Here is a 15226-nt window from a genome sequence, read left to right as displayed (position 1 = left end):
TGCCCGGAACACCTCTCCAGCGAGGCGTCCAGGGGGCATCCGGAAAAGATGCCCGAGCCACCTCAACTGACTCCTTTCGACGTGGAGGAGCAGTGGCTCGACTCCGAGCTCCTCCCGAGTGACCGAGCTCCTCACCCTATCTCTAAGGGAGCGCCCAGCCACCCTGCGGAGGAAACTCATCTCGGCCGCTTGTACTTGCGATCTCGTTCTTTCGGTCATGAGCCAAATCTCACGACCATAGGTGAGGATTGGAACGTAGATCGATCGGTAAATCGAGAGCTTTGCCCCCCTACTCAGCTCTCTCTTCACCTCGACGGTCCGATACAGCGACCGCATGAAAATGTATAATATATGAATATGAATATATATCAAATATGAAATCTCATAATTATTAAAGGCATCATATTGTGCAGAAAGAATCGGCTTCCAAACTCCCTCAATTGTTTTTATAGGCATTCTTTATAATACAGCCTTTTACTGTCATTGTACACATAAATACAATGAAATTTGTCTGCATTTAACCCATCCAAATTACAGTTAGACACTTCTCCCAATTTAAGATCAATTTACAGCTTAATACCTGCTTGATGTGTAACAGAAATAACCCACACCCTGTTTACCAGATTATTAAATGCCCCAAACACACACATTTTTTTTTTAAATGTACCTGCAATTAAATGATTCATTTAGATTAACTAATCACAAACCCTGTAATCAATTACATTATTTTTTTTAATAACCTGACAGCACTAATTAAAATATGTATGCTGTATGTGTTTCAGATGGTTTTCTCAGAGACACCGCTGCAAAGGTTCATGCCACGGAATGGGATACCTGTCATTTGTCTACACGTCATACACCGGTTAAGTTTCACTGTGAATTTTGAATAAACTTTTGTACTTTTTGCTAAAATTTCTCCACTTTTGGGTAACATCAATTTGATTTGTAAAAGTTACCAAGGTTTACTGATTTAAATTAAATGCAACTTCTCAGACAAAGGAATTCCGACGAGGGGCTGGACGACTCCTCCCACAAGGAGTGCTGACAGGTGAATGACGTCACCGACAGGCGTGGAAAAACTCACGCATGCGCACGAAGGTTCAAGCTTGGCTGATGCAATCACACGTGATTCAAATCCATATGGTTTTTGAAAAAATAAAAAGGTCGGTACTTTTCTAACATAATTCTAATATATATATATATATATATATATATATATATATATATATATATACACGAGGGCTGTCAATAAAGTATAGGTCCTTTTAATTTTTTTCAAAAACTATATGGATTTCATTCATATGTTTTTACGTCAGACATGCTTGAACCCTCGTGCGCATGCGTGAGTTTTTCCACGCCTGTCGGTGACGTCATTCACCTGTGAGCACTCCTTGTGGGAGGAGTCCTCCAGCCCCTCGTCAGAATTCCTTTGTCTGAGAAGTTGCTGAGAGACTGGCGCTTTGTTTGATCAAAATTTTAACGGCTGATGAGAGATTTTGAGGTGATACTGTCGCTTTAAGGACTTCCCACGGTGCGAGACGTCGCGCAGCACTCTCAGGCGCCGTCGTCAGCCTGTTTCAAGCTGAAAACCTCCACATTTCAGGCTCTATTGATCCAGGACGTCGTGAGAGAACAGAGAAGTTTCAGAAGAAGTCAGTTTCAGCATTTTATCCGGATATTCCACTGTTAAAGGAGATTTTTTTAATGAAAGACGTGCGGACGGGTCCGCGCATCGGGACGCAGCCGGCGCGGTGCGGCGGCACAGGAAACACACAGGAAACATGAAAACATTCAACATTAAATCGAGTACAGCAAATGATACAACTGAAGTGGGTAAAGTAGAGGTACTAAAATCGAGGCAGTGAATTAAATTAGCCAATGTTATATTTTTATGACATAATACTTATAAGATTAATATTTACCATAATGTGATTTTAATGGAATCCAAATTGAACGATTCGAATTTTCAAAGGGGCAGTATTAATCAGATGTTGTTTTTTACATCACTCATTTTCATGTTTAGTACTTCACACCTTCCATTTTTATCAGGTCCAGTTTTACTCTTTTGATTTTTTAACCACATTCAATATTTACTGCTTTCACTTTTAACCACATTAATTGTTTTACTGCTTTCATTTTCACCACATTCAAAGTTTTACTGCTTTCATTTTTACCACAATCTATGTTTTACTGCATTCATATTTACCACATTCAATATTTCAATTAATTTTGATCACTCTGACCCTTCATAACTTAAAGGCAAGAACTCTGATCCAAAAAATAATCAAGGCTTTCAATTTTAAAAAAGTATAAGCAGCCAACTAGTGAAAGATGGGAGTCAAACTGTGTGTAGGATAAAGCTGAGTATGATAACAGTGGCCAACGCATGAAGTGCATAAAAAAATGGCTGGGGTCTGGTCAACCTCCAGCCACTTAGGGTTTTTGGCTGTCCCAACAGCCCATTTCTGGCTTTTCATTGCACTTTTGGCTTTACTTCAAGAGGCGTTTTTTAAGAATCACGCAGTGCATGATATATGACCATCTCATATTTTCGTTGGGTTCAGCTGTATTAACTCTTTTCTGATCATTCTAATGTGCAGTGATGGAAGTGAGCCATGGGGAAAAAAAGAGAAAATTTTTGGCAAGGCCGAATCCTTGGTGGGGAGTCTGGGGGTTCTCCCCCAGAAAAATGTTAAATCTCAGATGCATTCTCGTGAATTTTCAGGTCTATTTACCCACCAAAAAAATCTCCAAGGTCAATCTTTCCACACAACTTGTGTTGTGCTACCAGCCTTTAATACAAAAACATATATTGTGGCTCATAAAAGTACACAGTCAAGGAAATGACAATTATCACTCCATTTTGGTAAAACTAAGTGTATCATATTTGGAAATAAGCCCAGGAATTTATGCAGAAATGTATTATTATATGATACTGATACCAAACTTTTAATGAAACAAAATTTCTTGGGGTTTTTATTGACAACAAATTAAGTTGGAAAACACATTAATTTAAATCTAAAATGTCAAACGCCCTTGCAATTTTGTATAAAGTACAAGACTTCCTCTCCCAACATTCATTAACTCCCTTATATAATTCATTACTTGTTCCATATATGACCTATTGCATTGAAGATTGGGGAACTATATATAAAACTAACAGAAATCCAAAATTTTTACGACAAAAGAAAGCTATAAGAATTATTAGTAATAAACCATACTGTGAGCCAACAAACCCATTATTTGTCTGTTTGCCTATTTTAAAATTCTAGGACTTGGTCGATAACATCATAATATAAATTATGTTTAATGTTAAAAATAAACTTTTACCTCTACATGTCCGGAACCTGTTTAAAATGAAGGACTCTAGTTATAATTTGCAAGGAACATCATTAATGAGAAATCAAAAATTCCAACTACTGTAAAAAGTCACTGTGTTTCTGTTAAAGGTGTTAACACTTGGAATAAGTGTCATGATAACATTAAATTAAATGGTAAATCCCCAGCTGCAGAGAAGTCAGCCGTGGACCTTGGTTCTCTTTAGAGTAGGGTAGATTGCAAGTCAAACAAGTCCTGTTCCTGACCACGTATTTTGCCTTGCCCTCATCTGTACCTTTACTACGCGGCCTGCCTTTCTGTGTACCGGACCCTGGACTGTCTCCCGAGGTGTCAGCGCACATCCACCGGCGCGGCTCCACCTGAAGCCCGAGGCGTCAGCGCTGTTCCACCGGCGCGGCTTTACCGAGGCCCGAGGCGTCAGCGCACATCCACCGGCGTGGCTCCACCTGAAGCCCGAGGCGCCAGCGCAGTTCCACGGGCGCGGCTTTACCGAGGCCCGAGGCGCCAGCGCACATCCACCGGCGCGGCTCCACCTGAAGCCCGAGGCGTCAGCGCAGTTCCACCGGCGCGGCTTTACCGAGGCCCGAGGCGTCAGCGCACATCCACCGGCGCGGCTCCACCTGAAGCCCGAGGCGTCAGCGCAGTTCCACCGGCGCGGCTTTACCGAGGCCCGAGGCGTCAGCGCGGAGTTATCTGACCATGGGTCCGAAGAAGGCACTGACAGCGGAGGAGGGAGACGATATCAAGAAGTCCCTGGACTTTTTGTCTGAGGAAATCTCTGTGGTTAAAATGCAGCAGAAATCCATTATGGAGCTGGTGGAAGAAGTGAAGGCTCTCCGGATCCAGAATGCCGAGAAAGACCGGCGTCTGGTGTACCTGGAGAACCGTGTTGCGGAGTTGGAACAGTACACAAGGATGAACAACGTTATTATTACAGGAATTCATATTAAACCTCGATCCTACGCACGGGCGGTGTCAGAAGACAGCGGAGGGGAGGCCAGTGAGCAGGAGGCCAGCTCAGTGGAACAACAGGTGGCTGACTTCCTGCAATCTAAAGGTATTCAAATGGACTGTAATAACATTGAAGCGTGCCACCCCCTGCCCAGGAGAGAGGATGGAGACAAGCGAGCAGTTATAATGAGGTTTGTCAACAGAAAACATAAAATGGCATTGTTAAAACAGGGACGGAAACTCAAAGGAACAAATGTATTCATCAATGAACATCTGACCAAAAGAAACGCAGACATCGCCAGGAAAGCTCGTTTCTTAAAAAAGCAGGGAAAAATTCAACAGACATGGACATCCAACTGCAAAACATTTATCAAATTGAATGGAACACCAGAACAAGCGAAGGTTATGGTAATCAGGAACATCGAGGATCTGGACAAATATGACCAATAAGGTATGAGGACACAAACACATCACAACACCATGACACAGACCAGAGGAACCTATTCATCTACTACCTATTCATCTACATCTGGAGACAAGAAGGATATAACTCAAAGGATTGCTGATCATGGAAAAGTAGAACTGAGAACATTTAAATACACAGACCACAATGTACTGGACTTGGAGCACGATATAGACCCGGACAATAATTTCTTCTCAAATATCAATGACAGTTGTTGCTATTATACAGATGAACAGTTTAATCGGATCTGTTGTGTGGGCCGCTGAAGAGGAGGTACTGCTGGCCCACCACCACCAGAGGGCACCCTGCCTGGAGTGCGGGCTCCAGGCACCAGAGGGCGCTGCCGCCTCACAGGAGCAGCCAGAGTGACAGCTGCCGCTCATCATCTTTGACAGCTGTCACCATTCGTCGGATCAGTGTCGGTATATCAGCCAGACGACATCTCCATCTCTTTGCCGAGATATCGTTCGACCCAGAAGGTAACATATCCAGCCAGCGAATTATTCTTTGACTAGAAAATATTTTTTGCCTTTGTACAGAGAGAAGAACAGCAGGAGATTGCTACACGGATAAGTACTTACATTCCTGCAGTGTTTTTCCTGACTAGAGGTGGAGGTGGTGTTTCACCCCACGTGTTGCTGGGTGCAGACGCACCCACATCTGACTGTTACTGTTCCTCGCCAGCAGTACCGGATCCGACAAGCAGAGGCAGTGGCCACCTGGAGTTCGGGACTTGGCGGCTCCAGTATTCCCGGGGTTCGGTGGCGGAGGAAATCGTGTGGTTCCGGTTCGGCTTGGACGGACGTCTCCTACCTTCGAGCCTGCCCACACGACACCGTTGTGATTGACTTATCGCTACGATTATTATTATTGGTTGTGATTGTTGTGCTTGTTTCACAACAGTAAAGTGTTGATATTTGACTTCCTCCATTGTCTGTTCATTTACGCCCCCTGTTGTGGGTCCGTGTCCCTACACTTTCACAACAGGATCATTAGAACGGATAACAAATTATCAATAATCCATTTCAACAGCAGAAGTCTATATGCAAACTTTAACAACATTAAAGAATATTTAAGTCAGTTTAAAAAAATATTTAACATAATTGCTATATCAGAAACATGGATCAATGAAGATAAAGGAATGGATTTTGAACTGGATGGATATGAATTTAATTGTGTAAACAGAAAGAATAAGAGTGGAGGAGGAGTGGCTGTGTATGTGGATAAGAACATGGATTATAAAATAGTAGACAATATGACAACTGTGATTGATAACTTATTAGAATGTATAACTATTGAAATATGTGAAGAAAAAAGCAAAAATGTATTAGTCAGCTGTATATATAGAGCACCAGGATCTTGTATTGAAACATTCACTGACTGTATGGGAAAAATGTTCTCAAAAACTAATCAAAAACTGTGTTCATTTGTGGTGACTTAAATATTGATCTGCTCAATCCAAATAAGCATAAAATAACAGATGAATTTATCAGTATAATGTACAGTATGAGTTTATATCCAAAAATCACCAGGCCAAGCAGAATTACATCCCATAGTGCTACCTTAATTGATAATATATTCAGCAATGATATTGAAAATAACACTGTGAGTGGATTATTAATCAATGACATTAGTGATCATCTACCAGTTTTCATCGTTTATAATAGAAACCATCGGCGGAATCAGCCAGAGGAGAAAATAAAATACAGGCGAGTGCGGACAGAGGAAAACATGAACACACTAAAGAAGGATTTACAGGAGCAAAACTGGGAAAAGGTATACAGTGAAAGTGATGTTGATAGTGCATATGAAACTTTTTACAAATATTTACATCATTATATGATAAAAATTGTCCAATTAAACAAGACTACAGAAAACAAAAAATCCAAGCTCGACCATGGATGACGAAAGGGTTACGAAATGCATGTTAATAAGAAAAATACACTGTATAGAGAATTCATAAAACTAAAGACTAAAGAGGCAGAAAATAGATATAAGAAATACAAAAATAGATTAACTAATATTATACGCGTATGTAGTGTTGTGAAAGTGTAGGAACACGGACCCACAACAGGGGGCGCAATGTACGGACAATGGAGAAGGTAAATAACAAGATTTACTTCTGTGAAACAAGCACAATTAATATAACAAACACAATTTGGGGTCGAATCCGCTGGTGTCGTGTGGGCAGGCTCGAAGGTAGGAGACGTCCGTCTCAGTCGAACCGGAACCACCCAGATCTCCTCTGCCACCGAACCCTGGAAATACTGGAACCGCCAAGTCCCGAATTCCCAGGTGGCCACTGCCTCCGCTCGTCGGATCCGGTACTGCTGGCAGGAGAGAGCAACAACACACAGGCGTGGATGACCGCACCCAGTAACGGAGAGGGGAGAAGCCGCCTCCACCTCTTGTCAAAGAACAGCAGGAAGGTGAGTACTTATCCAAACAATGAAGCTATCTGTAGTCACCAGTCCTGAAAAGGTTTAACAGGTTTAGCTGGTTATGCAATATATAAATGCAGAGAATACTACCTTAGTCTTAGGCGATATCTCGGCACTGAGGTGGAGACGCCGTCCTCCTGATATACCTCTGTGCTGAGTGGAACAGCTGTGTCTGGTGATGGGTGACAGCTGTCACCCAGGCTACTCCCATGATGCGGCAGCGCCCTCTGGTGCCTGGAGCCCGCACTCCAGGCAGGGCGCCCTCTGGTGGTGGTGGGCCAGCAGTACCTCCTCTTCAGCGGCCCACACAACATGTAGGAAGGAATATTATAGTAACATATTATATAATAACAAAAACAATATTAAAGGAATATGGGATATATTAAATAGCATTATCAAAAATGGTAATAAAAAACAGAGTTACCCTCAGTATTTCATTGATAATAATGTCAAGAAGGAAAATAAGGATGAGGTAGTCAACGGTTTTAATAATTTTTTTGTAAATATTGGACCAAGCTTGGCAGAAAAAATTCCCGATTCCCAACCTGAGGATTGGGATAATAATCTCATAGAAAGAAATCCCTGTTCAATGTTCCTCACAGCAGTGGATGGAAAAGAAATTATAGACATTGTGAATAATTGTAAATATAAAACATCTACCGATTTAAATGAAATTGATATGGTGGTGGTAAAACAGGTCATTGAATGGATTGTAGAACCATTAACATACATCTGTAACTTATCATTTCAAACCGGTAAATTTCCCAATCAAATGAAAATAGCAAAGGTTGTGCCACTGTATAAGACTGGGGATAGACACCACTTCACAAATTATAGACCTGTTTCTTTGCTTCCACAATTTTCCAAATTATTAGAAAAGTTATTCAATAATAGATTAGACAAATTCATAAATAAACATAAATTACTTACTGATAGTCAATATGGATTCAGAGCACATAGTTCAACATCACTTGCATTAATAGAATCAGTTGAGGAGATTACAAATGCCATAGACCACAAATTACATTCAGTTGGAATATTTATAGACCTTAAAAAGGCTTTTGATACAATCAATCATGACATATTAATCAATAAACTTGAACAGTATGGGATTAGGGGGTTGGTGTTGCACTGGGTGAGAAGCTACTTAAGTAACAGAAAACAGTTTGTGAAGTTGGGGGAATATACATCATCATGCTTGGACAATGCTTGTGGCGTCCCACAGGGGTCAGTATTGGGTCCAAAACTGTTTCTAATTTATATAAATTATATTGTCAATGTTTCCAAAATATTAAAATTAGTATTATTTGCAGATGATACAAGCATTTTTTGTTCAGGGGGGGATTTGCAGGAGTTACTGAGGAGGATCAGTATAGAAATGGGAAAATTGAAAATATGGTTTGACAGAAACAAATTATCATTAAACTTAAGTAAAACAAAATACATGTTATTTGGCTATTGTAATACAGACATACAGGTTCAGTTACAAGTCGAGGGGGTAGATATTGAAAGGGTACATGAAAATAAGTTTCTGGGGGTGATAATAGATGATAAGATAAACTGGAAGACTCATATAAAACATATACAAAGTAAACTGTCAAGAAGCATTTCAGTTCTAAACAAAGCGAAACATATTCTGGACCACAACTCACTCCGCATTCTTTACTGCTCACTGGTTTTACCATATTTACATTACTGTGCAGAGGTATGGGGTAATACTTATAAAGGTACAACACAATCACTATCAGTAATGCAGAAAAGAGCTATAAGAATTATTCATAATACTGGCTATAGAGATCATACAAATCCACTATTTTTACAATCCAAATTATTAAAATTCACAGACTTGGTTCATTTTCAAACAGTACAAATTGTGTATAAAGCAATAAACAATTTACTTCCAGCAAATATTAAAAATATGTTTTTTAACAGATCAGGGGATTACAGTCTGAGGGGGAAATTTAATTTAAAGCATCAGTGGGCACGAACAACATTAAAAGGTTTCTGTATTTCTGTCTGTGGGGTGAGGATGTGGAACAGATTGGGAGTGGGGCTCAAGCAATGTCCAAGCATGAACCAGTTCAAACAGCGGTACAAAAATATGTTTTTTTCTAGGTATAGGGAGGAGGAAGGGTAATGAGGGTTAGGGTGTTTTTGTTTTTTGCTTCGGCTTGTAAATATATAGTATTTTGTATGTAAGTAGGTATGTGTAGGTGTATATTTATGTTTGTGTATATATATGTATATGTGTATATATGTGTATGTATATGTGTATGTATGTTGATGTGTGTATGTATATATATATGTGTATATATATATGTATATATATATATATATATTGATATCGGTTTAGGTGTGTAGGAATCTATGTGTATATGTGGCAAAGGGTATTACTGGTTGTGGGGAAGAAGGGGTAGGGATAAATAAGCTGATGCTTCACCCTACCCCTTTTCGGACATGTTGGGTACACAGTAGGAACTTTTTTGTTGTTGTCTTTACTGATCTATCTTGTAATTGTTGTTGTATCAAATGTTCGAAATAAACAGTTTTCATTCATTCATTCAAAATTATTTGGTAGCTTATTCAGCTTTAAAAGGCTCTATAAAAATCATTAATTACTTCTTATAGTATTATTTTTGAATAATAAGAATTTTTTTAAAAAGTTTTGCTTTTTTTCATTTTCCCCCAAATACGCACATTGTCTTTGTGGGGATGGCACAAGATAAAAGCATGTACAAAACCTTCTTACCTGCTCACCAATTGTGGAGGGCATGCTAGGGGTTTAGGTAGAGGGAAAGAGGACAACCCCTCCACCTACAAACAACATAACATCCTCAGAGTAAAAAACACTTCTGAAGACATGTTTTTTCCATGTACTACTGCTACTACTACTACTAATAATAATAATAATAACAATAATAACAATATTTTAATAACTAAAATGTTTTATCAGTATTACTGCAGTGCACAACTTAATTTGACTGAAGTCACTGAACTCAGGTTATTTTTATATTTTCCACCCTGGTGATTCAGAAGTAAAGTAGGCTCACCACAACATATGTTTATTAATATTGTCCCTCTGATATCCAATACATGAATTAGGGCTGGGCAATACGACTTAAAATTCATACTGCGGTATAAATTGAATCCCTTCACTATAACGGTATATATCGTGATATCAACTTAAGTGTAAAAATTGTAATCAAAGTGTTTCTGGGTGGGTTATGTTGTCCGTTAGCAAAGATAAATTGATAAAAATAAATAAAAAACAAAAAGAAACAGAAAAACAGATATAATGTAATTTTGAGTGCATGACTCTCTGACTTGTGTTAGACATGTAATTTTGGACATTGCAATGACCTCACACTGTCATTCCTGCTTATGTCCAGCTGGGGGCCATGTTAGTTTGTCGGCATTTGGTGGGGTTTTGTTCAGAAAGTTCTCAAAGGCCACACCGATGGGTTGATGATCCTGATTGACTTAGGTCTACCAATGAAAAACGGGGAAGGCGTGGTTTTTATTCTCTGCTCTCCTACCTCAAGACAGAGCTGATTCTGAATAAAGAAATGAGAAAATGATGTTTACTGCGACTTTCTGCAAATACGCGCATCAAATATGACCTTAAAATTCACGAAAAACACATTGTGGAAATTATTCATCATAATTCACGTTATAGCAGGCCTATTAACAGAATTTAAAAACTGGTATAGAGTTTGAAGTGTGCACTTTTAAAATGCATTGAAACAGAGACTGAGACCAGTGAATTTAACCCTCTGGGGTCTGAGGGCATTTTCTGGACAGTTCACTCACCTGGCATAAATGTTTTATTATTGCTGTTAACAGCTCTCCCTGCATCCCACAATCAAGTTTTATGTCTCTTTTTTTCAGGACAACCTGTGCTTTCATAATATATATGCTTTTGTTATGTTTTTATAAGTGTAATAAAGGTTTACAATCAGAAATAAGAAAGGAAAAAGTAAAGCGGAAATGATTTTCCACACACATTTATTCAAAACACACAGCAAACTATAATAAACAACTGTTTTGACACTTTATAAAGGTAATTTGAGGTCTTGTGTGAAAGACTGTACAACAAAAAGGTTCAAACAATAAACACAAATACACATTTTGAACAATATATACAAAGTGGTCTATGCGTTTTGTTGGTCTTCATCTCAAAGCAATTTCTGTCTGCTATTACACAAGGTTACATCACAAACTTCTACTTCTACTGTGTTTTGGAGTGTTCTGTACTGCTCCTAAAGCAGCTTTCATTCACACTTTGGCCCACTTTGGCTCCTTACAGTCTGAGGAGCGGCCCTCCCCCTCGCTCCATTGATATGGTAAACAGTGCTTTACGCCGAGAAAGCAACAGAGTTATCCAGTAACATTCACATGCAAACTAGTGGAGCAATCCTGATAGTTACACACTCTTTGATTGAGCATGTGAGATTGTCATCAGGGCTCTCCATCTGCTCCGTCTGCTATCACTAATCGCTGTGCGTAATGGCGCAGGGCGCACTGGAGCCCAATAGTATGTACTCATTGGAGCACCCAGGGGGCTATTCAAACGGGCTGACTAGTAAGATATCACTCCTGAAAACGATCTTTGGCTTTTCACGTGAGGTAAATCTGCCCTACGATTGAATTTTGGAAAACCATGTGACAGTGAACCAATTCCGATTGGACACTCACATTGCGCACGTTATCACACAGCTTCTATGAGGAGTACAAAGATGGCCGATGGCTGGCTCGAACGTCTGCGGAGTTAACTTTTCAGCAAAAAAACATAAGTTTCTATCTCATATCATTAAAAAGTTATTTCTAATTTAGTAAAGCTTGGTCTTAGCCGTCCTATACGACGGCGTCGGCGCCAGAGGGTTAATGAGAGAACTGCTTAATTCAGTCATATGACTTTTACATGACCAAATTAAGTTAGGTGACTCCAGAGGGTTAAAATAGCTTATAATGTTACACTCTTACAAAGAGTAAGTTTTAATCTACCAATGGTGAGATGGAGCCTGTAACCAAAGCACTGACTGCAGCCTTCTCCAGTCATTCAGACTCAGAGTCACTGAGAAAGATACGATGATGTCATCAACAAGCATTATCGCGATTGGTCGGTGGAGCCTAAATCTCTACCGTCGACCAAACTGATATAATTTCTACCATCAACTGCACATACCATGCACCCCTAACACAAATAACGTCAATATCAGAGCAGATACCGATATTTGGTCAGACTGGGCCCATCCATAAAAAAAGCACACAGTCCGCAGGAGCACAGCACCTGCTCAGTCTGTATTATACACAATTTTGTCTAAATCTAAATTTTTGTCTAAATCAGCCTACTGCAGACAGAGACAGTAAAGCCATCTCTTGCTGTTTCACTGAGGGTGTGAAGAGTGCTGCCTGAAGTCACTGGTTTGACAATACAGCAAAAGTCTTTGAAAATTTAGAGCTTTTCAATATAAAGTGTTCTTAAAAATTAAATAAATAAATAAGAAGCTATGTGGACACAGGGCCAATGGCCTGTTAGAACGAGTAAAATTGTACAAGGGTGATCACCAAAACTGACGTCAATTTAATTGCTGTCCAAATAACTGAGTTTGAGATTGTTTAATCGTCCAACCCTATGCCACCATGAAGCTGTAACCGGTGGTGCAAGAAACAAAAGCCACACCCTCACAAAAGCTTATAATTCCTTCAGAGTTGTCTGTGTCTTGGATGCTTCCCTCATTAGTCTCCTTCTTGCATGCTCACTCAGTTTTTAAGAACGATCTACTCTAGGCATATTTTCCATACAATGCCAGACTGGCTATACTGTATTTTTTAAATTATTGATGCAAGCACAAAACATATTCAGTGATGTAGAAGTGTTCATGTGTCCATCCCCTGACCCATCTAGGAAAACTGGCTGTCAGAGAGGTCTTTTAACTAACAGTTACATTTCATTTTGTCCAAATGCTCATGGGCTCTGAAAATGAAGAAACTATGTATACAAATAGCTACAATTCCTATTTGGTTAATACAATATTTTTATTAAGCCTGTTGAATAAAAACTGAGGGAAGTATTAATTTATTTACAAAAAAGTATTTTGTCAATGCTGATATCTGTACGTACTATGGAGTAAGAGTTCTTTATAAATAATATCTAGTTGTGTGGCAGCATGGTGGCCAAGCACTTTTCACTGCAGGAGGTTTCCAGTTCGAAACCACTCCTGCCCATTCTCCACATAATGTAGAGCTGCATCAGGAAAGGCATTCAGCGTAAAACTTGTGCCAAATGAACATGCAAATCCACATCAGATCTGCTGTGGTGAAATAAGGAAGAAGCGAAAACAACATTTTATCTATCTAATGAAGTGGGGTCAGGTTCCCTTGTAATTCAAAACCATGCATCCAACCAAGCAGTTGCAATTTGCAGTTAGATTCTTTTCATTTAACTCTAGCCAAATAAATGCATGTGTCTAAAGGAAAAACATATGAAAATGAGTATTACAATTCACTTTATGTTAATTTTAAAGCCGTATTAAATCGAGTCTTACTGATTCAACAGACACGAAATCAGCAACCACAACCAACGGGTAACACTGAAAATATTTTAGAAAGCAAGCATCTAACGACGTTGTTGTCAATTAAAAACTGAATAAAAATAAATAAATAAATAACAATGAACCTCTTCAAACTGTTGACAAAATCACCACGATGACGTCAGAATCACGCCTTCGGGAACGCTTAAATTACTAGTCTTCTCACGTAGCGATGTGTTTACCGTTATATTTAGCTACTAATTTTTTTTTAACCAACTTTTAAAAAGTGTCGCATCACGAATTCGATACTCGACATCACAAAGTGCATCCCAGGATGAATTTCGTTAGCATTAGCAAGTGGGCACAGTGATAGTAGTGTGTATGTGTGTTTTGTATCGGTAAAACAGACACAGCTCGCGGTAGACTCCGTTTATTTGGCCATGTAACCATTTCAACTTTTTAAAAAATTATTATTATTTATTTATTTTAATTTGTTACTGCAACCTATCGGAGGAGAAATGTAGACACACACACCGACATCACAGTCATCACAGACAGGCCACTGGGGTTTGGAAAAACAGTTATTAACCAGCTGCTATTCAATAATAACAACAAAATTACCTCTGATGTAGCAAGATGTCCCTTTTCACTGCTCCTGTGGTTTCATATATTTAGTATTGCACCAAGTAAAAACAATAAAAGAACGTCTTTTTCAAATAGCTGAGAAGATTGAACCCCCTCGCGCCGAACTCCGTCACACGTTCTCCTGAATCCACGGTAGGTTGGGATTACTGGAACTGGAAACGGGCGTGGCGCAAACCACGCTCCATGATTGACATTTACACTGACCAATGAAATAAAAGATGGAACAGCGGAAACAGCACCGTGTTACATTCATGGACAGAATGTTCCTGGGAATATAATTTTGCCCAAACTGCCGTTATCATATGATATGATATGATGATTGAACATGTGGCATGAACACCATAATTAACAAAAAAACAACTGCATAACGAGATAGAGAGCGAGAGAGAGAGAGAGCGAGAGAGAGAGAGAGAGAATTTGCATCTTCTTGAGACTGAGTGTGGCAACTGATAACAACAAAGTTGAAAGGCCAAAATACATCCAAGTACAAAGTAGCCTCTTTATTAACGCTACTCGTTCATGTCTGTGTACAAATTAACTCAGAAACGGGTGGTCGGCTTTTCACCAAACTTGGTAGGAATGTTCCTTGTGTGAGATGAACGTTTTGAACAGATACGGTCATTAAAAAAAAAAAATTGGAAAACACGTTTTCTGTGATATCATCACAAGGGCCAGAGAGGTGACCCAAAGGTTGTTGATTATTCGTCATCATGATGATGATGTTACCAAAAGGTCATGAAAAGCATCTCTAACAGCACAAATTTAACTCACTATCCTCAAGTGTGACAGAAGACTTGCGATCTTTGTAAAATGCCTGAATGTTTCTGTTCCTGAAGAGAAGACATCTGAAATGT

General features: G+C 39.4%; 1 protein-coding gene across 1 annotated transcript in view; it reads right to left on the bottom strand.

Moving 5' to 3' along the window:
- The window catches only part of LOC117510782 (leukemia inhibitory factor receptor-like), a 103115-nt gene extending 88626 nt beyond the window's left edge, over positions 1-14489 (bottom strand). The window contains 1 exon segment of the mRNA XM_034170643.1: positions 14349-14489. The gene's annotated coding sequence lies outside the window, so the exon portion shown is untranslated.
- Between the last annotated feature and the right edge of the window lie 737 nt (positions 14490-15226).

The sequence above is a fragment of the Thalassophryne amazonica genome, chromosome 5 (genome assembly GCF_902500255.1).
Source record: "Thalassophryne amazonica chromosome 5, fThaAma1.1, whole genome shotgun sequence".
Classification (NCBI taxonomy): domain Eukaryota; kingdom Metazoa; phylum Chordata; class Actinopteri; order Batrachoidiformes; family Batrachoididae; genus Thalassophryne; species Thalassophryne amazonica.
This window is presented reverse-complemented; position numbering and strand designations above follow the sequence as displayed.